At 42.2% G+C, this 25,383-nt stretch overlaps 1 protein-coding gene across 5 annotated transcripts in view; it reads right to left on the reverse strand.

Annotated features, from left to right (window-relative positions):
• The window catches only part of FBXW7 (F-box and WD repeat domain containing 7), a 286,522-nt gene that overhangs the window by 133,297 nt on the left and 127,842 nt on the right, over positions 1-25,383 (reverse strand). The gene's annotated exons all lie outside the window — the stretch shown is intronic.

A 25,383-nucleotide genomic window follows, 5' to 3' on the forward strand; every position in this document is an offset into this window, starting at 1 on the left:
ATGTTGGGAATGACCCAGGGCTGCGGGTTAGCAGAGCTGTCCCTTCTAATGAGAGAGAGGGGCAAAAAAGTCAAGAGTGAAGGAGAGTGAAGAACGGAGAGAATCAACAATTGTATCAATGGAAGTAAGGACAAAGAGGAGAGAACTGAGACCAGATAAGAAGTCTGCAACACTGATGTCCTAGAAGTCATAGAAACACAGAGTCAGAGGGCTGACAGGCAATGCTGAAAAAGACCAGGAGGAACTCATCAACAGAGAGATCAGAGAGAGAGAGTGATGGATGCTTGGTGAAGACCAAGTCAAGTGAATGGCCCTTTTGGCAAGTGAGAGTTGAACTAGGTCTGCAGGGCGAATGACAAGTTGAGCAAGAGGAAACATGCAGCTAAGGTGTCAGGGATGGATCATCAATATGGAAGCTGAAGTCACAGAGGATGACAGTGAGAGACCGTAAGGAGAGAAGGGCTGATGGGGCGGAGCTGGACCATTATGATCACCTAGTCTGACCTCCACAACAGAAGCCCAAGAGCCTCACCCAAAAGTGCTTTGTAACCAATGCCAGGTTTCAACCCTTTTCCACTATAAGGAGACAGATGCATAGTAAATGAGGTGGGAGACACACAGGCAACTACACAACACAGAGCAATTAGCGTGGCAAGACTGTGTCCCCCTAACAGAATTTCAAGTGAAATGTTCTACGAGACAACTGTGATTTTTTCAGCAATCCAAGAGCTGCATAAAGAGACACTTTAGTAAGAAGGAATGCTTCAGAATACTGTAAGTCCCTGAACTCTCACTGGGTGGTAAGAATGCTGTTAATTTTAACATGATAAATATACATTTTAATTGTGTTATTAAAAAAAATTTAGTATACTATCAGTACTTTACACTATAATCTGTATTATGTACCTATCTGAACCCCACACAAAATGATGTAAGAAATATTTTCTCTGAAATCTAGACTTTGTTTTGTTATTTTAAAGAAATGATGCAAAACAGGGATAATATGCTAGTATACTACATATTTTCATAGGGCACAGGTATTTAATTGAATATTCTGAATTGTGTAAACCAAAACGCTGTATAACTACACTATATAGTAAACACTTTGTATGTTTTCAATTTTTTTTAATTATGCTTAGAACTATGAAGTTCTTAAAGTTTTTATTACCACCAGATCTTAGTGTATTATATGGAAACAATAAAAACAATAATACTAATAATGTAGTATAATCAAAACTATATTAAAAAGGAAATCTGTTAACTAAATTCACATCTCACTCCACTAGAGGGAGATTCCTTCTGGACATCAAGTCACAGACAGTTACTACTGAAGCCACTTAAAGCAGATTATAATCAAGTTTTAACAATACCTTATCTATGAATAAATACAGAATGTTACCTGCCTCTTAATTCCTTATTTCTCTGTCCCTATAATTTTACCAAATGTACAGATTAAAAACCTAAACAATGTACATCATATTCTAAAATCAAAATTGACAGCTGTTTCACACCAAAATCAATAAAAAGAACTGATTTATTTGTATTTTGAATTAATCCACAAATTTAAGAATATACAAGATGACACATTTTGTCAAAATGATGCGTTCACTCTAAATATGCTCTCCTCTCTCTACGGTTTATTATATCCAACAGCATCCTAAAAAAATATTTTTTAATTGTTTGCCAATTGACAAGTTTTCAGACACCAAAAAGAATACCAAATTTGTAAGTTATGAAAATGGAGATATGAATAGATTATAAATGAAACAGTTATAACCTGTTTAGTCCAAATTCTGATTTTAAAAAACCGCTAGCACTATGTAATTAAGCAAAATAATGTACTCATCTTACTAATATCCCCTCTCTTCCCACACAATGAGCTGCACAGCTTGCCCAACAACCTGGAGGATCCCCATGGATCTGAAACAGGGCAGAGTCATCGACACAGAGTCTCTGTACCCCCATCCACCCCACGACACTCCTTCATAGCAGAAAAGCTCCTGTGGAGGTATAGCTACATGAATTCCTCCCAGCCACAGCTGTCTGAAGACCATCCCCTTCAAGGAGGATCCCAGATTCTGAGAACACTCCAGAGAACAAGTAATACCAGTTCCCCAGGGAGACAGATGGGGGTGGGGGGGGACATGGATGAAAGAATGAGCATCTTCTAGGCCCTCCCCAACAGTAGCCCTACTAATACCTGCTCAGTCCTTTCTCCTCTCTGTGCATTGCACCTGACCCTGTCAAGAGCAGTACACAGAGGTCCCAGAAACAACTGGGAAAAATGCTCTTTCTGAGCTGGCTGAGCCCTTTCTACATGGCAAGGTGGGTTGACTTAAATCAAAGCAATTTTAATTCCTGATTTTAATCATGATTTAAAATCAGCAAGCCAGAAAATTTGATTTTAATCATTAATTTTAATCTTGTTTTGCACTTGTATTTTTTCAGTTATTTTCTTAAAGAAAGGTTGATTTTCATTAGCTGGTAATCATTAAAACATGTTGATTTGAAACTAAATATAGCCTTTGCAGTAAATTTGGTGCTTCTTTTTGCTAACCAGGTGGATATATTATATCTAAACACATTTATTTAAGCAATTATATATTAAAATATTGTTTCAAAATTCTTAATATTTTACATTTTTATTATATTAGAAAATGGTGAATGGTGCATTTCTTATTTACCAGATTTTTTTATTTGTGCTTTGTGTCAAGCTCGGATAGCAATTCAAAATGCACCACACAGTTTTTTTTAATTAGTTAAATAAAACCTGAAAATGTGCTGGATACAGAAGAAAAAAAGTATACCAAAAAGTTTACCAAAACATTTTTTTCCCATTTAAAACTGACTGATTTATTAAATAAGGAAGTATTATCTGTAGCTAGTGAATTGAGCATACTGTGTCTGTTCACCATATCCTTCCAATTTTAAAACCAGTAGATCCCATTCTCTCACACCTAGTTTTTAGAAGAAAACAAGCTTTCCTACTTTTTCAACTCTCAACTGATTTCTTAACTTTGGATAAACTAGTCATTGAACTGTACTAGTTGAATAAACTGAAATGAAGAAAATATTTTCTCTGCACCTGCAGAAGAGGCTACTTCTAACAAAAGCTTGTTTAGCACTTCAGCAAACTTCAGTATTAGGTGCTTAGCCAGTGCCATCTACCAATTCAGTGGTTTGACTTTCTTTCAAACTTCAGCAGCAAACATGTACTGTTTGATTTTTTGTATTTAAAATATTTTAATATATTATAAGTAGTTTAGATCTTAACATAAGTTGTCATAATTTCAAATTTAATTTTATAGTTTTTTTTAAAATAAGCCTCTATTTAATTTAAATAAAATCTAGTTTAAATACAAAACATGTGGTTTATATTTAAAAAATCCATTTTTAAAAACTCATCAATTTTTATCCCTCCATTACATAGCGTGCATGTGAAAAAAGCAAGATCTATGCACAAATATCAGGGATACAGTCTGGCCAAATCTTACATTTAACATTTAGATTCAGCCCCTCAAAAGGCTGATTTCCACCACTGATTGCATGTGGAAACCTGGAACTTTGAAGCCAGGATTCCCTTCTCACAACTACTACTGTGAGCACAATATTAGAATACTGTCAACAGCATCCAGTGCTACTTGGAGATGTTCTTGCTGTTAAATGCCCCTCTGCAAAGGACACTTGCAGTTTTCTTGTGGTAGCTTATCAAGAAAAAATGGAGAACTTATTATAGTTCATAAAATCATAACAGGCCAGTAGTGTTTGGTCATCTGAAACTCTAAAATGAAGAGGTACTGAAAGTGAAGTTTCTTACCTTATTGTAACTGGAGTTCTTCAAGATGTATAATCCCTATCCATATTTCATTGTGGATACACATGTGCACCACAGGTGAGAGCCCACAGAATTCTTACAAACAGTGTCCACTGGTCCATACCAGTTCTCCTTCTGCTCCCCACTGAGGGCATAAGGGGGTGAGGAGGATTGACAGCCTCTCCAATTCCTTCTCTACCACAAATGAATCTCATGATCCAAATCAGAGGGAGGGCAGATAATGGAATACAGATAAGGACCCCACATCTCAAAGATCTCCAGTTACAACAAATACGTAACTTTCATTTCTTCTTTGAGTGCTGGTCCTATGTGTATTCTACTGTGGTTGACTAGTAAGCAGTAGTCAGAAAGCAAGAAGGGGGAGCAAGGATGCAGGCGGAATAGCTGCTTGTAGAACCACTGTTCCAAAGGATGAGTCACTGAAGGAGTTCTGGACCCAAGGCATAATGTGCTGTGAATGTGTGACTGAACTCCATACAGCTGCCTTGCAAATATCAACCAGGGACACCTTTTGAAGTGATGCTACTAGAACTGCCTGTGTCCTCATAAAGTGAGCCTGTATCCCATGTGGGTAAACTGTGCTAACTGATAGAGTGGGATACAGTCAGAGATCCACTTAGAGACTCAGAGGATACAGCTTGTACTTGTACTGCTATGGCAACAAACCAACCTCTGGTTTCAGAGTAACAGCCGTGTTAGTCTGTATTCGCAAAAAGAAAAGGAGTACTTGTGGCATCTTAGAGACTAGCCAATTTATTTGAGCATAAGCTTTCGTGAGCTGCAGCTCACTTCATCGGATGCATCCGATGAAGTGAGCTGTAGCTCATGAAAGCTTATGCTCAAATAAATTGGTTAGTCTCTAAGGTGCCACAAGTAAACCAACCTCTGTAACTTTCTGATCTGTTTCATTCTGTTTAGGTAAAATGCCAATGCTCATCTTATGTTAAGGAAATGAAGTGGTCTCTCCTCACTCAAGGTATAGGGCTTTGGGAAAAATACAGGTAAGTGAATTGACTGGTTTATGTGAAATTCCAAAACAATTTTAGAAACAAATTTCAATGCAGTCATAGCAAGACCTTATCCTTATGAAACATAATGGCTGATCTGCTATGCACTAATGTTCCAAGTTCATCTAACCTTCTGGCCAAAGTGATAGCAATGAGGAAAGTGACCTTCATTGACAGGTGAGACATGGAACATGTAGACTAACATTCCAAGGGTACCTTAGTGAGTTTGGAGACCACTAAATTAAGACCATAGCAAGGGGTTGGTTTCTTTACTGATGGAAAGATTCTGATCAGGAACTCAAAAACCTGGCTGTTACCAGGTGGATAAAGATTGAGTAACCATCCATTATGGGGTGACATGCACTAATTGCCACCAGATGAACCCATAGCGAGCTAAGGAAAAGGCCTGCTGTCCTGAAGGTAAGAAGATGGTGGATATTTCTACTATTTTGAACTATCTCTGGAGATTATATGGTTTTGCTGGGCCCAGATAGAAAAATGCCTCCACTTGGCTACACAGCATTTTCTAGCAGAGTCTTTCCTGCTATTGTTAAGGATGCATACAGCTTCAGAGCAGTGGTATTTTAAGCTCAGTGTCCATTCCAATACTGATCTCCAATGAGATGAAGATTATTGGGGATTGGATGCCTGACCCTGCCATTTTTATGGGTCAAGAGATCTGGAAAGGTCTGAATGCTGACAGTGGATGGGATGACAACTGTAGGAGGCTTGGAAATCAAACTTGTCTGGATCATCTAGGGGCAATGAGGATGACTTGGCTACTAGAATTTTCCATAGACCTGGAGATAGCAGCGGAATGGGACAGAAGGCATAACTGACAATCTGTCCCAAGGCAAGAAGAGATCACCACCCCGGTGTACTGACTTTGGCTCCTCTGGAGCAGTATACTTTGATGAAAGGCAAACAGGTCCTAAGTTGGGGTTCTTCACTGAGCGAAGATGTTGTTCAACTACTGAATCATGTAACTCTCACTTGTGACTGGTGGCCAAATGCCTGCTGAGGTGGTCCACAAGTGAACTCTGGGTGCCTGAGAGGGTGGCAACAAGGTGATGTGATTCTGTATGCACCAGTTCCATAAACTGACAGCTTCTATATACGCAGGGTGGGGGGCCCACCATGCCCCTCCTTGCTGATTTAGATAGAAATAGTGGCTCGGTTCTCTGACATTATGAGAACATGCTGGGATTGAAGAAATGCTTTGCAAGACTCTCTTACTACTCTCAGTTCCAGAAGACTGATGTGCATTCTGACTTCCTGAGGTGTCCAAGTATCTTGTGCTGTGTGATTGTCCAGCCTATCAGGGAGACGTCTGTAATTATCATCTTGTCAGATGTGGGAAACAGAAAGGGAATTCCCATGCACACGTGTCCACCGTCACTCCATCATGCCAGAGAGGTCCTCATCTTGGAGTGAGTTGCCACTATGCTATTCATGTTGTGCTTGCTCAGTGTACATACTGTTCGAAGCCAAGCCTTCAGGCAAAGGTGGAGTCAGGCAAATGGCATCACATAAGTACATGATGCCATATAGCCCAGGAGAGCAAGGCGCACCCAATCTGATGTTTGAGGGTTGCGGGTAACCAGCTCTTTGAGAACACACATGGTGTGAAATCTGTCCATGAGGACGCAGGCCGCTGTCTTGACTGAATCCAAAGTTGCTCTGATCAATTCCACGGACTGTGTCAGAGTCAAGGTAGACTCTTCCATGTTTACACAGATTCCCAGGGATTCTAAAAGATTAAACAGTGACAAGGTTGATGTCAAGACTTCCAGGCGAGACCTGCTGGTCAGAAGCCAGTCATCTCTGTATGAGATGTCTGAGCTGAGCTGCTACTACTGAAAACACTTTTCTGAAGACTTGGGGAGCTGTACCTAACCCAAACGGGAGCACCCTGTATTGCTAGTGATGTAGGCCTATTACAAACCTGAGGAATCCTCTATGAGAGCGATGAATGTTCACATGAAAGTATGCATCTTTCATATTGAGAGCCATGAACATGTCTCTTTTTCTAGGGACGGTATTATCAATCCCAACATAACCATGCAGAATTTCAGTTTGCAAATAAAAATGTTGAGTTATTACAGGTCAAGAATGTGTCTCCAGACTCTGTTCTTCTTGGGGACTAGGAAATATTTTAAATAGAACCCTTTTCCCCAGTATTGAGAGGGTACCCGCTGTATTGCTCCTTAGCGAAGAACAGATTGTACCGCCTGAAAGAGAATTCCCTCATGAGAGTGGTCCCTGAAAAGGGAGGGACATAGGGGCTGTGGGAGAGAGGTGAAGAAACTTCATGGTATGGCTAGAATGGATGATAAAATCAGATGAGTGACAGATATCACCTCCCAGTTTTGGGAAAATTTCACTAGATGACCTCAAATAAATCTCATAAATTGGGTGGAGATGCCATTGATATTAGTTCACAGCTCTCTGGCATCATGTCAAAAGCATCTCTTGGTTGAAGGGTGAGGTCAGGTAGTCGTAGCTGGAGTGGGAGGCACCAGATATCTTTGATCTCTACATTCCTTGTCATTTGCAAGGTGGCTCATAGGAGTGTTAGTGATAAAAGGGTTGAGGTAAGAGTCTTGGTTTGTAAGTTTGTTTATATTTCCTCTTTGGGGAAGGTGTATAAATACCCAAGAAGAGAAGCGTTGCCCTAGATACTTTCAATATGTGCAGAAACTCGTCCATCTTCTCATGAATGGAATTAGTCTCAATTGTGGTCTGAATCTTCCTGGATGCCCCGAAGACCAAAACCACAACTCCAACCGCATCACAATGTCAGTTGTGAAGGATCTCGATGCCATATCAGCAGCATTGACTGCAGCCTGTGAAGAGGTCCTGGCCACCAGTCTGCCCTCATCAACAACGGCTTGAAATTGAGCCCAGTCCTCCTGAGGTTTGTCCTTAAACTCTAGAGTAGTTCAGAAAATCATATTTAGTGAGACAGGCCTCATAATTCAAGATCCTCAACTGTACAGTGGTAGATGCAAAGATCTTTCTCCCAGTAACATCGAGATGTTTGGCTTCCTTATCCGTGGGAGTTATTAGGTGCTGTTGCCTGAATTTTTCAGTGGCCATCTGCAACACTAGGGAGTTTGGAGCAAGGTGAGAGAACAAGAACTGTGCTTCCTTAGCTGGCACAAAGTACCACTTCCCTGCCCTCTTGGGACTAGTGGCACAGATGGCAGGTGTGTGCCACACAGTTCTAGCTGGTTCCAGAATGGCTTCATTGACTGTGAGAGCACCCCAACTGGAGCCTTCATGGTGAAAGATATCCAGACGTTTGTGCTGAGGGTCCTGGATTGAATCTGGCTTGACAAAGCCCTGGCTGGGAGGATTTAGTTGGGGTTGGGTCCTGCTTTGAGCAGGGGGTTGGACTAGATGATCTCCTGAGGTCTCTTCCAACCCTAATCTTCTATGATTGTGTAGCTTAGACTAGTTCCAGAAGATTCTCAATCCCCTGTCTGGGCTGAATTTCCTAGGTGAAGGGGAAGCTGGTTCCACTGATACAGCCAATGCTCCTGAAGATGAAAAGATTGGCTCCAGGTCCATTAGTAGTGCCAGCAGATCGGGGGAGATGAAAATGCAGCTACGGGATGGAACCACAGATACAAACACTCTGGCAGAAGTCTATCTCCCTGATAACAAGGGAGATTGTGGGTCCAGGATGAAAATATTGTCTGGAATGATATAAGTCACAAGTACTTTCTGAGGTTGTGATCTGGATGGCAGTTCCTTAAAGGGTCATGATGATATTGCTGGTCAATGAGTCTCTGACCTGATTATTTCAACAGCTCTCAGTGTTTCCGTTTAGGTGGTACTGCAGTTAGCGTCAGGGTCAATGCAGAGACCAGTACTGAAGAAGTCTTGCTCCTATGAGTCTTGTCATGCAGTTTAAGAAGTCCTTCTGGCATGAAGACTTGACCAACTTGGACATGGTCAGCAAGGTATCTCTCCTCTTAGAGAGAGTCTAAGAGGGCATCTGCTTTTGAGTTTGAGACAGTGTCCCTTACTTTCATAAGGGGGCCCAGCCAAAGGGTCCTTCCCTGTGCCTCTCTCCACTCAGGAATCAGACAGAGAGCTAGGAGACACACTCCTTGCCAACTCCAGCCTACACACAAGGGGTCTCCACAGACAGGGTTTGACAGGGGTCTCATTGCATTCTCCATGAAGTATTTTTGAAGTTAGAGCTCTTGCACCTGCTACAGTTGGCTGGGGAAAGAGTGGTAAATACTGCACTTGGCAGAAATATGTGCCTCCAAAGGGCAGTAGAGGCAGTGCTGGTGATTATCACTGACTGAAAACATGCTGTGACATTCCCCTCTGGTGTTATCTGGACCAGTGATCTGCTAGGTCACTCCAATCCTTGACTCTGAGAGCCAGCCTTACCCTGCTCTGCTGTGAGAGCCCCCACTCCTGGGCTGTTCATGCACAGCCTCTGGCATGTAAGCTGCTTCTTGGATTGTGCAACTGAATGACACTAGCCAATATCTCCGGTCCCAGACACAACCCTAGGAACCTCCATCTTGAAGTCCAGTTATGCCCGCTGGACGCTGAAAGCTTATCTGAGTTCATCAATTTAACAAAGAAATTGATATGTACAAGGCTTGTTCTCCCAAGGGGAGTCTCTGACATGCTTCAAACCAAACGCACTGTTTCAGGTAGAATAAACAAACAAATGTATTAACTATGAAAGATAGATTTTAAGTGATTATAAGTCAAAGCATAACAAGCCAGGTTTGATCAAAGGAAATAAAAGCAAAATGCATTATAAACTGATCTTAACAGTTCCAGTGCCCTTACAAACTTAGGCCTGGTCTACACTTCGGGGTTAGGTCAAATTTAGCCATATTAGGTCGATTTAAAAATGACTGCATCCATACAACCAACCCCATTCCGTCGACCTAAAGGGCTCTTAAAATCAACGTCTGTACTCCTCCTTGATGAGGGGAATGGCGCTAAAATCAACCTTGCTGGGTCGAATTTGAGGTAGTGCGGACGCAAATCAACGGTATTGGCCTCTGGGAGCTATCCCAGAGTGCTCCATTGTGACCGCTCTGGACAGCACTTTGAACTCCGATGCACTAGCCAGGTACACAGGAAAAGCCCCAGGAACTTTTGAATTTCATTTCCTGTTTGGTCAGCGTGGCAAACTCAGCAGCACAGGTGACCATGCAGTCCCCCCAGAATTGCAAACGAGCTCCAGCATGGACCGAAAGGGAGACACTGGATCCAATTGCTGTATGGGGAGACGCAACTGTGCAGACCAAACTCGGATCAAAAAGAAGAAATGCAAATATATTTGCCAAAATCTCACAGGGCATGTTGGACAGAGGCTACAACAGGGACACACTGCAGTGCCGTGTGAAAGTTAAGGAGCTCAGGCAACCCCACCAAAAGACAAAAGGAGGCAAACCGTCGCTCCGGGTCAGAGCCCCATAGATACCACTTCTATGATCAGCTGCATGGCATTCTAGGTGGGGAACCTACCACTATCCCACCACTGTCTGTGGACACCTGCAAGGGGGGAGTCTCACGCAACAGGGAGTAGGATTTTGGGGATGAGGAAGAGGAGGAAGAGGAGAATGTGCACCAGGCAAGCGGTGAATCCATTCTCCCCGGCAGCAAGGACCTTTTCATCACCCTGGAGCCAATACCCTCCCAAGGCGGGGTCCCCGGTCCTGAAGTTGGAGAAGGCACCTGTGGTGAGTGCACATTTGTAACTACAGTACAGTGTTTAAAAGCAATTGTGTTTAATATTTGATTTGCCCTGAAAAATTAGGATGCTCTCCTGGAGGTACTCTGAAAGCCTTTGCAGAAGGTTTCTGGGGAGGGCTGCCTTATTTTGTTCTCCACGGTAGGACACTTTACCACGCCAAGCCAGTAGCAAGTATTCTGCAATCATTGCAGCACAAAGCATGGCAGCGAATGGTCCTTGGTTTTGGTTGCATTCAAGCAACATTCGGTCGTATCTTTCTGTGTTAGCCTCAGTAAAGCGATATCATTCATGGTCACCTCGTTGACATAGGGGAATTTTTGTAAGGGAACAGTAAGAGGACCCCATTCGTGCTGGGCTGTTTGCGCTTGGCTAAAAGGGATCATCCCAGAGAATAGCCACATGGAGTGGGGAGAGGGGTGAGAGGATCATCCCGGAGAATAGCCATGCGGTGGGGTGGGGGTAGGTGTGTGCTGCACATCCACCCAAAAACCGCAGCCCCTCCTTTTGAATGTGAAACCCAACCCATTGCTTGCTATGGGAAAGGAAGGCGCTGCAGTTTGAAAACATTCCCACATGTTATGAAGAAATAAGAAGCCAACCCCGTGTACCAAAAGGCTTACCATGGGTGACTGGAAACCAAATTCTGTTGCCCAGCAGCGTGTGATGTGTCACCATACCGGCCAGCACTCAACATAAAAGGCAAAATGCGACCTTATACCTAAAGCTCCACGCTTGCCGCGGTATGGCATCTGCATGGGTAACCCAGGAAAAAAGGTACAAAATGATTTTCTGCTGTTGCTTTCACGGAGGGAGGGACAACTGACGACATGTACCCGAAACTACCCGCGACAATGTTTTTGCCCCATCAGGCATTGAGAGCTTAACCCAGAATTCCAATGGACAGCAGAGACTGCGGGAACTGTGGAATAGCTACCCACAGTGCACCGCTCTGTAAGTCGATGCTAGCCATGGTAGTGAGGATGCACTCTGCCGACTTAATGTGCTTAGTGGGGACATACGCAATCGACTTTATAAAATCGATTTCTAAAAATCGACTTATATAAAATGGACCTAATTTCGTAGTGTAGACATACCCTTAGATGCTTCTCACCACAGGCTGGCTGGTTTCCCTTCAGCCAGGCTCTCCCCTTTGATCAGAGCTTCAGTTGCTGGGTGGCGATGTCTGTAGATGGAGGTGGAAGAGAGAGGAAGAGCATGGCAAATGTCTCTCCCTCATGTCCTTTCTTCCCTCTTGACTTTAGCCCCCTCCCCTTCAGAGTCAGGTGAGCATTACCTCATCACAGTCCCAAACTGACCAGAGGAAAGGGTGTGACCCACTCGAGAGTCCAACAGATCCTCTGTTGCTGCCTAGGCCAGTGTCGTTTGTTCCTGTGAGGCTAGGCTGGGTTTGTCCCATACATGTCTTGATGAGGTGTGAACTGCCCCTCTGCTTTTGGTGAGTTTTTGCCTGGGCTTGCTTTAAGCCATGAAAACACATTCTCAGCCTCATAACTATATACATGAAATTACAATCTATAACATTACTATAACATTAGTATAACAACTACTATAACATTATTATAACAACAATGCTCAGTGAATCATGAGCCTTTTGAAGACACCTGACATGACTAACTTTTCATTAGATACCACACAATCATATTATAAGGATGAATGTGGGGGTGCTGGGTGTTCCCCGAGGTACAAAACGCCACACATGGAGGGGCAAAAACACAGGTATTGAAGCCTGAAATCCTGGGCATAATCCAAGTCCCACACTGGGCGACCAGGAAGGTTCCCTGGAGTGGAGATTCTAACACTATAACTACAACCATCAAAAACTCCAATTAACAGCAAACTAAGAATAATATAACTTTGCATATATTTACAGGATGGAAAGAAAGGAGAAGCTCTGGACATTGGAGGATTCTGACTCAGTCCATGAAGTGGTAAGAGAGAACTGGCAGTTGGTCCTCCCTTCCACTTATATTTTTGGTGCGGCGCACAAGTAGAACTGGGGCACAGGTGTGGACCAACAGACATTGTTTGCAAAAACTCTCCAGTCATGCGTGCATGCATACCCAGAGTGGAATATATAAAGGGACCAGCACTCAACAAAGACTAGGTTTTATAGCCAAATAAAACAAGATGCTTTGGTTCTTGTTCTTCTGGTATCATTCTATGTTATTTGGTTTTCTCATTAGCTACAACCAGTACAAAGAAACCCAGTACCAGGTATGAATAGAAAAATTCTGCTCCCAAAGAGAAGACTTTGTATTTCTTGCTTGCCTTCTTCAACATAGGAGCAGCAATTGCAGGTGTCTACCATACATTTCTTGCCAGATCCAACAGTATCTGGTTAATCAGGAATGAACAAAACCTGACATGGGTGAATGAAGTATGTCGTGAGGATTCTTACACCTCCTCAAGAAGACTTTGTATACCCTCAGCTACCCTTCTCAGCAAGTCCTGAAAATTTTTCAAATTATTTGGGTTAGATGGAGTGGAGGGTCAAGGATGATATAGCTGTTGGCCCAGGTAGATCTCCCATTTCAGGAAGCTCTTCCTCAGAACAGGCAGGTTCTCATGAAGCCACCTGAGAGAAGCACGTTGTGGAGCTGTGGAAGAGTACTGCCTCCCTCTGTCAGGGGTGGGTGATACAGAGGTGTGGCATTCTAAAGTCAGTATGGACCCTCCAGGACCAGGCAACTCTGGAACATTACAGCGATAAGGGTCTGAAGGTCATGGAGTACGATACCAGGGCATACAAGTACCCAATAGTCTCTGTTGAATGAATCCTGGATTCTCTTCCCAATCCATAAAAATCACAAAAAGGGGCCTATCAGGAATATTATTTCTATTATTAATATGACAGTAGCTCCTAGCAGCCCAACATGTAGAAGAATGTTGTCCACTCCTCTTTGACTCAGATGAAGAGAAAACAGAACATTCAACATCCAAAGGGGGGGGCTGCATCAAAACTGGGTTGCGAGGGTGCAAGGAGAGTCTAGGTCCTACACTTGTAGGAGCAGTCAGACCAGGTGATACATCCGGTATCAAAGGTATTGCAGGTCACAGTATCAATGACAGACTGTTCACACTTGTAGAGGAGAGTAGTGATTCAGTTTCCTCCAAAACTTCTAAATATCCATGTTTCACATACTTCACCAGTACGGAACAGGGCAGTGCCACAAACATTGGAGCCAGAGTGGAGTGCATCAACGTTGATTGTGCCAACGTAGTCAGCATTGATACAGCTGGCACTGAAGGGAGTGTAGATAGTTTTGTTGGCACCAATGTGACCGTTAGGAAAACTGCCAGCGCCAATGATGCTGGTACTGTGGTAGTTAACATCAAAGCAGTTGGTACTGAGGTAGGGGCCAATTAAGTACATTGATAACGGTAGTGAAGACTCAGTAGCATGCTCCCTCAGAATTCTTACAGTAACCATATTTGGCTGATAAGTCTCCTTGGAATGGGAGCAACGAGGGGATTTAAATCTGTTTGTAATGAAAGTTTTCACAGGAGATCCACCTCTCACTATCCCCAAAGAGTGATGCTCCTTTTGCTCAGAAAGTTTTTTATTGGACAACTCTGAGAGACTGACTTGGGATCCTGGTGCTTCTGGTCCCCTCGACAAGTTTCATCTCTTTCCAGGAGTGCTCTAGAGCTGCATTTTCCAAGGCTTTGGCTTTTGTTTCTGGCAGGACAGACAAAAAACTATCTATAAACAGGCTTCTCTGACTTTTGAAGTTCTTTTTAAGAAGGATTTACAGATAGTACATTTGCTTGGGATATATGACTCCCCCAAACAAGAGAGGCATATGGCATTTATAGGTATTGTCCCCTTGCAAGGGGCTTTGCTGGAAACTTGGTGTTAGACATCCTAAAGTCTTGGTACCAGGAAAAAAATACCAGAGCGAAGGAAAAAACTGAAGTCCATCAGGTTGGTCCAACTGGCAGCCCATAAGGCAATTCCACACAACCCCTGAATGTGTCCGCCCTGCAGCAGACCAAATCCACAAATTGACATCCTCCCCATGGCAATGTACGTAAGAGTTCATGCCAAATGTCAGGCGCCATTTTCTTTCTGTCTATGGATTGTGGGGGTGCTGCTTACTGAGGAGCACAAGGACATGTGTAGTCCCAATGGACACTGCTGGCTAACACACTCAAATATCAAGAGCATGGGGTGTATGCACGCAAAGAATGGAATATATATTATAGACAGACAGATATAAAAATAAAATAAACAAGCATCTGAAACAGAATGTGTGCTTTCTGATATCAAAGAGGGAAGTGTTCATTTAACATTTTTCCAGAGTGTAGGGAAGCATAGTCAGAAGCAATTTTTAGTACATACAATTTTATCAGCCAATTTTTCAAACATGGTTAGGAATATGCTTCAAAGATTAACACAATTTACATACCAGGTTTACTACATATTAAGTATGTTAAAAAAGATAGCAATAATATATTTTTTTTTATAGTGGAAGAAGTATTTTTTCAGTATTTAGTTTTAAAACATACTTTGTTAAAGATGGAACAGGCTTTCAATTTTCAAAATAGTTAATTTATTTGAGATCAAGCATTGTGATTTCAACTGCAAAGGCTGTTATGAGTGAAATTTTAACAATTTTTAACTATAGCATTCACTATCAACAGTATTATTTGTAAAAATATTTATCAGTTATCTTTATAATCTATTTATCAAGTTGTAAATGCTGCACTCTAAAACTTATTTTGCTATTTCTGTCTATAAAATGGCCTGGTGTGAAGAGAGTCAGTGATGAAACACTGAAGAAATAAAAGGATCAAATCTAGTTTAACAACGAAGTGACAGAAAATATTGTGGCTCTAATTCCAGCAATCTTAAATCTTCAGAAAGTGAAATCATTAGGTAATTAAAAACAAAAAAACAAAAAACACACCTTTTCTTTCTAGATGTGTAAATGCTGTCTTGTAATATTATAAGTAAAGTGTTCCTGCATTGACAAGATATATAACATTAAATCTTCTTTGTGGACACTGGTCAGCAATTCATAAAACTAGCTGAAGTAATGCATGACATTATACTTTATCCTCGCAAGAGAACTCTCAACTTTCTCCTCCAATGTTCCATTAAAAAGGCAATATCAAAATTCAATTATAAGCAATACTTCATCAGAAAGCATCAATATGCAAAAACAGTGACACATTTGCTAAAGGAAGTGCATTATCCCAGAGATCTGAAACACTAACGCTGCCTTCCATCACTATGCAGTTTAAGTGTTTTTAGAATTAACTACTGTCAACGGATTTGGGTGAAAAAAATGTACATGGAAGAAAATCTTTCTATTCAAAGTGCTGTTAAGAAATAACATATTGTGGTTACCTTGGAGTAGGTATATTTACAAATGAGCTGCCAGAGAGTTAACTTGCCAAACTTAATAAAAAAAACCACAAACAAAAAAACTCAACACCTGCTCTGCAGTATATTAGCAGTTCAATGTCACAGTGGTCTGTCAGTATCTGGCTCTCCCTTTCTTCAGGGAAGAGGCCACAGTCATGCATTCGATGAAGTCATCTGTAGCTCACAAAAGCTTATGCTCAAATAAATTTGTTAGTCTCGAAGGTGCCACAAGTACTCCTTTTCTTTTTGCGGATACAGACTAACATGGCTGCTATTCTGAAACAGTTGTCAGAGGTCCTGCTTCAGGTGTGCTGTCTGAATCCCAGTTAGACTAAGCCAGTGCAAGCTCCGTGTATGATGGAAAGATTTGATACAGTAGAAACAGCTGTTTTTCCACTATTTAAGATTAAAGGAAGTTTTTAGGACAGACATCAAAGTAACAGAAACTGCACTGCAAGGTTATATATACACAATCACAAAGACTGAAATTCATTAAACTTGGTCAACTGGTATATTTAGCATGCCACTTTGCAGGCAAATTACTGTACTGTCTCTGGCAAGGAAAGACAATTGTGCCCACACGGAATGCCAAAAACCCAAGAATGGATTTAACAGTGACTTTACGGTAGATGAAGCATGCATTTTTACCAGTATCCAGTATTAAATATTTCCTGTTGTAGAACTCTCATGCAACATTCATTATATTTCTTGAAGATTAATATCAACATTAGTACTAAGAAATAATTGTACAAGGTCACTGATAAGAAATGTTAGGCTTTTCAAAAATCATTTCCTTTCATAGCTACATCATTTACCACTATGGATTCTGTTCTATATATTGAAAGAAAGATGATGAATTCATATCTTAAACGTGTTAGTCTCTAAGGTGCCAAAAGTACTCCTGTTCTATATTCCACTAGTTACTAGAGAGAATGGTAAACAGAAACTTAGTCCCACGTGACATTCTGACAAAAAAGTTAGCAATCTACAAAAATCAACATAGCCCATAGTACAGTGGAAACTGGTAAACAGATCATAAAACAGAATGGTCATCCAGTGGGGTCCTGTGTTGGATCATATTAAAGAAGTTCTATATTAAAATCACAAATGAGTTTGATTCCCCATAGTTTAAATTCTAGGGTATTACTAATTAAGAGGTCTCTTGGTTTTTGGTACTGTTTCTCTCCCTCAATGTGTGAAACTTGCAAGCTGCTAATTGTGTTAGTACATTCTAAGACAGAGTCTGTTCTCAAAGCAATTCTTTGTAACAACAACTACTCACACAGAGAGAGACTCAAAGCAATACTCTGTAACAACAGAAACAGCACCCACAGACTCCCCACCCTTTTGTTGTATTCATCTCGCTTTGTTAACAATTGTGATTAAAATAGAGATAGAGGATGTACGTGGATGGATGCTTGGTGTGGATAATAACTGAATGATCAGGGAGGTGCCAGCCTAAGAATCCAGTGTCCATCAGCTGAAGAAGGTGTCAAGTGAAAATAACCAGAGGAGCCCCGGAGGGCAGACTGGAATCCACCCAACAGCCTCAAGAATGGGAGAACCAAAGAACAAGATAACATCTGGCAGCACGGAGCCGTCAGGAATGTGCCATCTGCTGATTGATTCAGCAACAGCATGATGAAGCAATTCCCATAGACTGGCCTAGGGAGAAACTCCTATAAAAATGGACTCTAGAAACTGAGGACTTTGGGGTCTGATTCTGCAAACCAACTTCCAGGAGCATCAGATGTGCATCTGACAAGGCCCTGCTCCCTCCTCATGTCCAAGCCACCTGGCCAGTGGCTTGGCAGGAGCACCTCTAAGGCTGGTAACTATGATAACAACCTTGCAGAACGTGTGTGTGTGTGTGTGTGTGTGTGTGTGTGTGTGTGTGTGTGTGTGTGTGTGTGTGTGTGTGTGTGTGTGTGTGTGTGTGTGTGTGTGTGTGTGTGTGTGTGTGTGTGTGTGTGTGTGTGTGTGTGTAAATATGAAACTGAATGGAATGTTATAGCTATAACTAACTGCTTACTATGATTCTTTCTGTATTCACAATAAATGTGGCATTTTGCCTTTTCCCCTTTAATAAGATCCTGCTGGTTTTTATTTTATTGGTATAACACCTGCAGAGATTGACTTTTGGCCCAATACAATTCAATATTTTTATCAATGATCTGGGTTAGAATATAAAATAATGGCAGATGACCTAAAAATTGGTAGAGTGGTAAATAATGATAGGGACACGTTGGTTACACAGACAGAACTAGATCTCTTAGCAAATTGGACTTGTTTGAACAACATGCATTTTAACACAGCCATATGCAAGGTCATACATCAAAAGGAAGTCAAATTTATAAAGATGAGGAACTACTTCACTGAAAACAGTGACTCTGAAACTGTTGGGAGTCACAGTAGATAACCTGTTGAACATGAGCTCCCAGTGACATTTTGTAGCTAAGACAGTTATTGAAATCTCTGGATACATCTGCAAAGAAATAGTAAACTTAGGAGATGGTTTTATTTATGTACACAGCAGTAGTGAAACTGTTATGGGAATGCTGTGTCCTATACTGGTGTTCAAACGTCAAAAAGGATGTTGAAAACTTGGAATGGGTTCAAGAAAGTGCTACAAGAATGATTCAAAATTTGAATGCATGGCTTATAAATGAGCAATTGAGCTTCTTTAATCTATTTAGTTAAAGTAAAGAAAAGGTTAAGAGGTGCCAATTACAAACTACAAGGACCTAAATGGGGAAGAGATTTCTGATAGTAGACTGCTCTTTAATCTAGCATAAAAAGACACAATGAGATCCAATGATTGGAAGCTGAAGATAGACAAATGCAGACTAGAAAGTACAATTTTTTTTTTTTTTTTTTTTAACAGTAAGGGCAATTAACCATTGGAACAACTTATTTAGAGATGTGGTGGATTCTCATTCACTTGAAGCTCCTTAAATCAAGTCTGGATAAACTAAGATATACAAACTTTTATTAAAGCTAATGTTTAAGATCAAGTTTACACAAGTTAAGAAGGAAGGTACTGTGCATCTGGGGTCAGGTTTGAGTTATGAGAGATTTCAAGTATCGGTTACAAGATTCACAAGATACATACATAGTCCATAACCAACATAGACCCAGATTGGGACACAGGAGTTTTTAAAGCGTCAGTGAATAAGTGATCTCGGGTATGCCACCCATAGAATGCATTTAGAGTCCAAGTCAGTCTTGGTGTAGCGAATATGTACATGGGTGGGGTGCATCCCTTGGTTTGTCAGGGAAGGAAGTGGGTTACTTTCCCTGACTGGTGGTATCGTTTATTCATCCTAGTACTGACAGTGTCCCATGATGTGCTCCGTGTAGATGTCTCTGGACCGCCTGATGGTGTTGGACACCATGAACTGTCTCATAAGCTGGGCATAGCGCCAACCGACTCCACACGCTCTCAACACCGGTTCGTTGTGGGGGGTCCCATGCACCTAGGGCTCCTACGACCAGGGCGTGGATCTGAACCTTGTAGCCCTGGGCTCTCAGGCTGTTGGCTGGAGGGGTGTATTTCAACACCTTCCAAGCTCAGGCCTCAAGGAAGGCCAGGGACCCGTTTTCGAATGGCTCCGTGACATCCACCATAAGGACCTTCTTCTTTTCCACATTGGTCACAACAATATCAGGTCGCAGTTGGCTGTCCGGTTCAGGGATGGCGGAGTCTACGGTGATCTTCCCCAGGGACAGCGGGATAGCTGTCACCAGCCAGTTCTCGGTGGCATTGTGGCGGTGCCACCAGGCTGCGGAGTGGTGCTGGCAACCACACAGGACACGGGGCAGGGTCTCGTTGGGGTAGGGGCACTTCCTAGAGTGCTTGTCCCGCTTTCCATGGCGGACGGCTCCGTTGAGGGGAACGCAGTTGAGCCAGGCCCAGTGGACGACCCGCCAGTCGGCAAACCTGGTGAAGCTGCACCCGGGGATGAAGTGGGTGCTGGTCACCTCGAACACCTGGCCCTGGTCCGGCTTCCACTTGAGGTTCTCGGTGTAGTGGCAGTGGATGGCATCTTTCAGGGTCCTTTTCAGCATCGCTCTGGCGGTAGGGGTGATGTTGGTGTGGTCCGAGGTCTTGATGCACAGCACAAGTACTCCCAGCTCTCGGCACTCCTCACACCACTTCCAGCAGCAGCCAGCCCTCTTTTCTAGACGTCTCAAGGCGTTGCAGATGTGGGATCAGAGAGAGGACAGGTCTCCCCCCTCTCTCCCGAACTCAGCCTCCAGGGAGCCGCTGAGGTAGGTGGCGACATCCTGCTCAGAGGGGGCCCTGGCAATGAGTTTCCTGACCACGTCCCGTCCGGTGCCATCCATGATGCTCCTCATCGTCAGGTCCGGGCATGTCAGAAGGTGGAAGGTGTGGGTGATCACCGCCACATCGCACAGATCGCCCATCCAAGGCACGTTGGTGCTGCCCTGCCTATGAGAAATATAGATGATATCAATGCTGGCCCTCTGGGGAAGGTAGAGCCATTTCCTCACCAGCTGCCTGATGGTGCTGTCAGCCTTGTTCAGCGGCACCTTGGCCATGGCCGATCCCCTGAGGACGAAGGAGATGCGGGGGATCAGGAAGGTACTGAGGGTGTTGAGCTTTTGCCAGGGCGCAAGCAGGGAGGAGTCAATTGGGCCGTGTCCCGCACGATCTCCATGATGTTATCTTCGGGGGTTTGTCAGATGCGGACTGCTGTGGGTGTGCCCAGGCGTTGGTATACCTCTCCCTCCTTGAGGGAGGCCTGTGTGCTCACCCTGGATCAGGAACCATGGCACTGAGACCAGAGCCCTGGCACCGCCGTCGACATGGAAGGAGGTGCACTTTTTGGGGTTGATTTAAAAACTGGTTTTATTTAATTTTAAATTACATTTTTTTAAAAAAATAAACCCACAGAAAAAATCTGAAATTATGACAACCTATGTTAAGATTTAAACTTACTATAATCTATTACAAACATTTAAAATAAATTTTAAAAATATTAAGGAATACTGTTTTCTGCCGATGTTTTAAAGAAAATCAAACTATTAAGCTACTGGAAGTCACTGGCTTAGCATCTGGAACCAGAGTTGCTGAAGTGCTAAATCAGCTTTTTAAGCAGTAGACTCTTCTGCAGGTGCAGGAGAATATTTTCTTCAGATCAATTAATTCAACTAGTTCAATTTAATGATCAATTCATTCAAAGTTAAGAAACTAACTGGGAGTTGTAAGAGGAAAACAAGCTTTCCTGCTTTTTCAGTCTATGACTAAAAATTAGGGCCGAGACAATGAGATCAACTAGTCCTAAAACCCTGAAGGATATGGTGGTCAGAAACAAGCTTTCATTTTGCTAACTACAGATAATACTTGCTTTGCTTAATAAATCAGTTAATTTTAAATGCAAACATTTTTGTTAAACCTTTTTTCCCTTATGTATACAGCAAATTTAAGGCGGTTTAACTAATAAAAAATCATTTTTTAAAAAAGCTGGTTTTATGTATTTAATTGAATTTCAATTTCCAACCAAAGAGCTTGATGCAAATGAGTAAAAAATAGTCTAGTAAATAACAAATACACCATTTTCTAACATAATAAAAATTAAGAAATACTTAATTTAAAAATTAAGTATCTGAATCCAAGTATGTTAAATATATAAATAGCTTAAATAAATGTATCAATATCCTCCTAATTAGTAAAAGTAGTATCAAATTTAGTGTGAAGGCCATAGCTAGTTGTAAATCAATATGTTTTAATAATTATCAACCTATGAGAATAAATCTTTTTTAGAAAATAAGTACAAATGCAAAGCAAGATTAGAATCAATTATTTAACTTGATTTTATTTAAACTAATTCACCATGTTGCCAACATGCTTAAAAATTAGGGTCCTGAGGATTAAAGTTATGAGCACATAATCTGTGCATGCAATTACCACAGTAACATGTACAATAATGGTAATTGTAATCACATTAGTCACAAATAACTAATAATATCTAGCTCTTATATAGCGTTTTTTATCAGTAGATTTCAAAGAGCGTTACAAAGGAGGTCAGTATCATTATCCCAACGGGGCATGACTATAGCTGGTCATAGTGGCATAATTATCTCAATTGTATGTGTAATATGGTCACTGCATGCTCAAATTATTTGAGTGCAATTCCAAAAGTCCAGAACAAGAATTTTTTAGTTTGTGCTACACTGTTATTTATGGAGAACAAAAAGTTAATGTAAATATTTTTGAGACGTTCTGTATGTACCAGCACTGACCATGAAGAATCACGTTACCATGTATTAAGAGAGAGGCTGACAGCATTAAAGCAATTAACGGAGGGAGCAAGAAAACAGAAACCACTGCAAACCATTATTCTATAAGCAACTTCTCTGTAATCTATTTCTGGCCTTAATTCTTTTATTTAAACTAAAATGTAAAGAGCTTAAAACATTTTTCCAGAGTTTTTCCTTCTTTTTAAAAGATGAAATTCTTCACAGAATGCTTCTATTTACTACTTAGTTTTTTATACAGTGTGCTTTATATTTTTTACCCTAAACACATACAAAGACCGATTAATATTATTTACCTACTGATATAGTTTACTAGATGCTTTACAAGGAAATAGGAGTACCAGGTTCTTCCTCCAGAGAATTTATATTCCATCTAATTGACCATCTACACCTTTAGTTCTGTTTTCTTATATCCTATGGTTTACATAAGAACCTTTCATATAAAATTAGCAAAAACTCAAAGAAACCATAAGTTTCTTACAGAATTTTTGGAATCTTTTGTGCTTTACATAACAGGCATATCTTTCCTCTAGTTAGTATATTTAATAGTAAGACAAAAGATGTCTAATAAATGCACGCTGATGAAGAGAGAATTTGGGGAAACTCTGTGTGTGTTTGTGTGTGTGTGTGTGTGTGTGTGTGTGTGTATGTGTGTAGTTTTATATATATACATATATTAAAAGGATCCATAAAATAGCAAGCAGAGCACTGCCAAAAGGGAGAAATTACTTACCTTATACAGTAATTGGAATTCTGGTGCTCCATGTCAGGATATGCACATGCCCATGCACTCTTGATCAGAGATTTTCATCAGCAGTGCTCATGGGGGGGGACTGTGCCTTCCCCCTAGACACCGTTGTGCCCTGATATAAGGGTATGGCGGGGGGCCGGTGGAGCGGGGGAATGCCTGAGGCTTTGTAACAATTTAAGATGCAGCTTGGAACCTGTTTGGATAATCTTTGAGCGGAAATTGTCTCTCCTTTCATACATTCTGCAACTGAGATGAAAAACTAGCGTGAAACCCTGATGGGCCTAGTCCTTTCTAAGTAGGAGGCAAGCATATGAAGGTTTGTTTCTTCTTTCCAAGAGTGAGGCATGGGATAAAACATCAGTAGGTGATGTGAAATTATGAGGAAACCTTGGAAGGGAAGCAAGGGTGAGGATGTAGTGAAGTAATGACTATGAGTGGAAAGGGGGCGAGGTACACTTGCCATTCTTTAAAACCTTTAAACTAAACTATAATCAAAACTTCTTGATTTAAACAAAAACCCTATCATTAACCAGGGTAGCTGTAGGAGAAAATGCAGGCAGAAGCCCAGCAGCAGAGTGGGGGCTATCCTATTTATTGCACTCAGTATAGCATGTATGATTACCTGCCCTGTGGGCGGGTGGCGTATGTGTGCATTCAGTGCAAGGAGCTCCTGGCCCTCAGAGACCATGTACGGGCTTTGGAGGCCAAGGTGGCGGAACTGGAGGAACTAAGGGAGGCAGAGAGGTATGCTTATGAGGCTTTCCGGGACACCGTAGATTTGTCCCACCTCCGGTCAGACAGCCTCTGCGCTGAAAGGAGGATGAAAGGCCCAGAGAAGGAGAGCAGTCAACGGGAAGAAAGGGAAACTTCCCCATAGTTGGGACCCTCCTTCCAGATGATGTTGGGGTATCCTCTCGCACTGAGGTTACCTCTCCGGGGGAGGGAACTCCAGTCATTAGGAAAAGGCAGGTGTCAGTAATGGGAGATTAGATCATTAGAAACACAGATAGCTGTGTTTATGATGACCGGGAGAACCGTATGGTGACTTGCCTGCCTGGTGCAAAGGTTGTGGATCTCTCGAGGCATCTAGATAGACTTATGTGTAGTGCTGGGGAGAAGCCGGTGGTTGTGGTACATGGAGGTATCAATGACATAGGGAAGGGTAGGAGAGACGTCCTGGAGGCCAAATTTAGGCTACTAGGAAAGAGACTGAAATCCAGGACCTCTATGGTGGCATTCTCAGAAATGCTTCCAGTTTCATGCGCAGGGCCAGGAAAGCAGGCAGAGCTTCAGAGTCTCGATGAGACGTGGATGAGACGATGGTGTAGAGAGATGGGGTTTAGATTTATTAGGAACTGGGGAAACTTTTGGGATAGGGGAGCCTATACAGGAAGGATGGGCTCCACCTAAACCAAAGTGGATCCAGATTGCTGGCACTTAACGTTAAAAAGGTTGCAGAGCAGTTTTCAAACTAAGAGATGGGGGAAAGCCGATTGCTGCAGAGGCGCACATGGATTGGACAGAGACTTCTCTTAGAGGAGAGTCTATTGATAGAGATTCTCTAGGTTTTAGTCAGGAGGAGAGGATGGAAGAGGATAAAGTATGGGCCAGATCAGATGAGAAACATTCACATAAACAATCTGACACATCAGAAAAGGGCAGACAAATAAACAGTGACAAGTTTTCAAAGTGCTTGTACACAAATGCTAGAAGTCTAAATAGTAAGATGAGTGAACTAGAGTGCCTCGTGTTAAAGGAGGATATTGATATAACAGGCATCCCAGAAACCTGATGGAGTGAGGACAATCAGTGGGACACAATCATCCCAGGGTACAAAATATATCGGAAGGACAGAACAGGTTGTGCGGGATGGGGAGGGAAGAGGAGTGGCACTATATGTGAAAGAAAATGTAGAATCAAATGAAATAAAAATCTTAAATGAATCCACATGTTCCATAAATCTCTATGGATAGTAATTCCATGCCCTAATAAGAATATAACAGTAGGTATCTCTTATCGACCACCTGACCAGGACAGTGATAGTGACGATGAAATGCTAAGGGAGATTAGAGAGGTTATCAAAATAAAGAACTCAATAATAGTGGGGGATTTCAATTATCCCCACGTTGACTGGAGAAGTGGGCAGGAGGGGCTTGCTGCAAGGGGCTTGCAGGCGGTGGTGTGTATGTGCCTGGGGTTGTTGCAGGGGGGTGAAGGTGGTAGGGAGGGGTTTGCACAAGGGAGGCGTGGGCAGGAGGGAGATGGCAGGCGGCGGGGAAGGGTCCCGAGGTTGATGCAGGGGTGAAGGTGACCGTGGCTAGCTGGGGGTGGTTGCCAGGCGAAGGTTGCCCAGAGGCAAAAGTGGTAGGACAGGGT

Source organism: Eretmochelys imbricata, chromosome 4 (genome assembly GCF_965152235.1).
Source record: "Eretmochelys imbricata isolate rEreImb1 chromosome 4, rEreImb1.hap1, whole genome shotgun sequence".
In the NCBI taxonomy this organism is placed as follows: domain Eukaryota; kingdom Metazoa; phylum Chordata; order Testudines; family Cheloniidae; genus Eretmochelys; species Eretmochelys imbricata.